Source organism: Cyphomyrmex costatus, unplaced genomic scaffold, assembly GCF_001594065.2.
Source record: "Cyphomyrmex costatus isolate MS0001 unplaced genomic scaffold, Ccosl1.0 scaffold130, whole genome shotgun sequence".
Classification (NCBI taxonomy): Eukaryota; Metazoa; Arthropoda; class Insecta; order Hymenoptera; family Formicidae; genus Cyphomyrmex; species Cyphomyrmex costatus.
The window spans coordinates 423869-428260 of record NW_017275283.1 but is presented as its reverse complement, the minus strand read 5'-3'; the positions used below and the strand labels follow the sequence as shown (position 1 = coordinate 428260).

Genomic DNA, 4392 nt, shown 5'->3' with positions numbered 1-4392 from the left:
CGATATCGTTGAACAAGGAGATAATTATTGATTTAACTACTTATCAAATAATTTATCGATTAACTACTTATTGAACAGAAAAATTGGCATTAATCGTAGATAAGAGAATAGCGATGTAACATTTGTAGTAAAGTCTATTCTTTTATTAAACAATCTAATATATGCAATGATAATATTTGCAACTAAAATCAATACAACTGCTTTAAAAATTTTCATGTGATTAATCTAATATTCAAATAAATTTTGTTTCAAATTTTTGTTATATATATATTTTATAAAATCTTATTTTTATTTTAATTAAATAATTAATTTAATAATGTAAAATTGTACATTTAATTTTTATTTTCACATTTTTTATTAATTCAATGAAAAATTAATTCAAGAATTCATCAGATTACATTTCACGTTTTGAAATATTTAATAATATTTATCATTGAAAATGTATTTATTATTTAAAAATTTTAGATTAAGAAGAATATAAGATATATTCTTGCAGAATATTGTATATTGAATATACAGTCAAAGATAAACATTTATTTATGTTCCGTAAGAAATGATAAGAATAACAGAAATAACAAATGTTATCTCGATGAGAAATACCTAATTACGATGCTTTAATCGAAGTCGCCTTTCCAGAAACACGCACACACACACATTAGACTTTTTTTACTTCCGCTGATATATTTCTTCTTCAGAAATTTGTAAACGTGATTCAGTGATTTTTGGTTCATGCTTCGGCATGACAGTAAAATGTGACTGTAAAATGCATTTGAAAGACCGCGTAAAGGATTTCAGCGCGGAAAGACCGGCATTGCATCACTTGTGTCAGTACCGCTTATTAGTAACAACAATAGCAAACAATAACTCGACAGAAGAGCAGATAATCTATTAGCAGATCGCAGTACTTCGTTTCAGTATATAAGTTTCGCAGTAATAGAGTTCGATAATGTATCTTTGCGACAGTGCCAGTATAGGCATATATCTTACCGTCAACGTAAACATTAAGTCAACATCATCGGCCACATTGACAGTTCCTCGCTGTCTATATAAATGTCGGAACCACTGAAAAAGATAGTAGTCGCTTGCGGAATTCGATCGCACGGTCATCCTTCGGCGACTCGCGCGATAGTGATGAGAACTAAACCGTCTTGTTATAACTTTGCTTCACAAATGACTCTTAAAATAAAAATTTACGCTTACATACGTTTCCACGAACAGGCAAAATAAGTCAACGAACGTATTTTTAAAGTGAAAAAATTTGGCTAATTGCACTATTATTATCGAAGCTTTTGGCTGTTAGGTGGCTTTGAAATAGAGACAAGTAAGGTGAGTTAGATTTTAACACATTCGCATTTTAACACACAGCTATGTTATTTTTGTCTGTAAGTATATAGCCTTTTTTTCATTACGCATTCATCTTTCTTTTCGAGATTTCGTTTTATAACACAATTTTTCTTTCAAGCCTCATTGTTCGTACGTAAATTTACTTCATATACTTTTCACGCATACACACGCGCACAAAGCTTGTTTCTTTTCGCGCCACTGCTGCATTAAGAGGCGTCAAAGGATTTCGAAATGCGAGTGAACCATCACGGCGACCTTCACGCCTTTTCATCTCACGTCGTGGATGCTCTGCATTTCTGCCCGTGACATTTCTGCGAAGCGCGGTGAAAATCGCGATCGTTTTCTCTTGAAAACGTATTTCTTTTATCCTCTTTTCCTTCGTCTCCCTTTTCCCTCGTTCCCTCTACAAGCACGTCGGAGGTTTACGAAACGCGCACGCAGTCGCCCACGCAAACTCAAAAAATCGATGCGCGCACACGTTCTCGCGGACACGCATGCGGCACCATAGTTCGCTGTTAACCCTTCGGAGGAATCTTCGCGATAATTGGAACAATATTTTAGACGAGACCGTTCGTACATTAGCAATTTGTTTAAAATGTTACACCGCGTAGCCTCGCATTCGGGACTGCGCGTGTGTGTTACGAGGAAGCGACCGTGGAAAGGGAAGTTCGACGCATGCTTCTTTCCCCAATGTTACTCGAGGGGATTTTGATCCACGAGGGGTTCAAGTTTTCTCGACGCTCAGTGTCTCGTGTCAGATTCTCGCGGATCGTTTCAGGAATACTGTGAATTGCAAGTCGTGGGTGATTGTTAAGTTTTCATTCTTCCAATCGCATCTCGCATCGTGAGTATTGGATTGAAATTGTATATTCTGTGATTAGAAACGATTTTATTGTCGACACGTTTTTGTTTTATCTCACACAACCAGTAATTATAATTGTTTCATATAATTACTTGAGTGTGACTCATAGTAAAATGTAACCAACAAGTGGGTCGAATTTAGACATTGTATCGATCGCTTAAATACATTTATTTCGAATCAATTTTAGTTTCTTCTATCATAGTTCATACGATATAATTGATGAATATTATTTGAATAAATTTGATGTCAAATATGTGAATTATACTCGTTAATTTTATAGTTATAAAAAAGAATATTAGGTTAGAAATATTACATAGTTTATTAAATTCTTTTATAAAACTTCATATAATAAGTCACAGCTTTCTCTCTTTCCCTCTCTCTCTCTCTTCTTTTCTCTTAAAGAGTAAATCTTTTCTTGTTTAATAGTAAAAAATCTTTTATTATAATTCATATTATTAATTTTTTGTGTAAATAATTATTATTAATTTTTAAAATTAAAATATATTTCTGACTTAATTGCTTTGGGTTTTGCCTTACAAAATGTAAATCAAAATGTTCTTAATCAAATTATTTTATAATTTCTTCAGCTAATTAGATTGTTTTGTTTATATCAATGTTTAAATAATATTTTATAAAATATGTAAATGCATAATTAATGTTAAAAATATAATTAACATAAGTGATTAATGGAATATGTAATTTTCTTACTGCACAAAAAAATTAAATTTTTGAATGTTACGCATAATATAGTTATACGACATAAATTTGTAGATACAGAACGGAATAATTTTATATAATCTTTTTTTTTAATCTGTACTATTTTCATTTATGATATAGTAGTAAAATGCTATTTTATTAGTTTTTTAGCTACTAGTTTATTAATGTAGTCTAAACAAGAAAAGAGTAAATAAAAAATAATGTAGAGATATTTGCGCGAAAGAAAAGAAGTATGAATTTCTTGCATTTTAAAACACACAATTATATTGGAAAAACAATTATAGTAATTAACAACAAGTACATATAAGTATTATAAACGACATGTGTCATAAACAACTCGTTGTTGAAAACGTGTTGTCGCTAAAAAGCTATTATCTTTTAAATAGATTAATTTAATTATCGGGAGAAAGGATTCAAAATTGACGTATTATTTTGATCGATTATCTGTTCGCGATTCGCCTGTCGAATAAGCGTGATAAATTGAAGTCTTGCTTCGAGGCAAGTTGATAAGGGGAGCGACCGTCAATGGGAAGCATGTTCAAGGACATCGCATGGACATCTCGGTGTCATCATTGTCGAAACAGATCGACAACGAAAGTCGCGTGTATGAGAAAGTAAAACCATTTCATAGATTTATTTATTTTGGCATCATGGGGTGTATGTACATGCATTTGCAAGCGGGAAGTAACGTAAATCGATACAAATGGATCGTGCCGCGCCGCAGGCGTTCATTATCGATTTCGAGTTACCGGTTGACTGTGCTTTCCATTTCATTGACCTGTAATTATGCCTTGGTGTATTGAATTAAAAGAGTTCACACAAGATAAAAATTATACGACAGCTTTATTAGAAAAGTTACGTTTGTTTTGCCCCGTTATAAATTCCTATCTGTTGGCTCTAATAATTTTTCGTTATGTTTTCTTTATAATTTTCTTTAGCAAGACGTAGTTTATCAAATGACGTGCAAAATTATTATAAATATATCTATCAAAGATTTGTTTTTCTTGGATGTTACAAACTTAAATAACAATGGACTGTCAAAGCACTTATAATTGTGGTTAAGAATAAAAGTTAGAGATATATATTAAATTTTAAATGCAAAAAAAAGAAAAAGGTTTAGCTTATTTTAACTCCAGAATAGTTACTTGAGATGCAATTTTTATACCCTAACGGCGAAAAAATTTGAATTGTAAAATATAGCTTTGTAAGGATATTATTTAACATTTTTCCTTTAATTTTTAATAATTATTCTATACGAGATTATAACTATGCAATTCCATTAATTAAAACCTTTATTTTTTTTAAATACTATTATAATAAGCTATTTAATATGCCTAATATTTATTTGATCTCTTTTTTCAAAAAATTTACATCCATAGTATTTTAAAATATTAATAAATCGATAATTAATAATATATAATAATAATATAATAATAATGTATTGTTAATAATAATAATTTTAATTGGAA

At 30.5% G+C, this 4392-nt stretch overlaps 1 protein-coding gene across 2 annotated transcripts in view; it reads left to right on the top strand.

Moving 5' to 3' along the window:
• The first annotated feature begins 1113 nt into the window (after positions 1–1113).
• NKCC (sodium potassium chloride cotransporter) overlaps positions 1114–4392 on the top strand; it is a 17841-nt gene continuing 14562 nt past the window's right edge. For both annotated transcript variants that reach the window (XM_018550822.1, XM_018550823.1), the window contains exon 1: positions 1114–1326. The gene's annotated coding sequence lies outside the window, so the exon portion shown is untranslated. The remainder of the gene's footprint in view (positions 1327–4392) is intronic.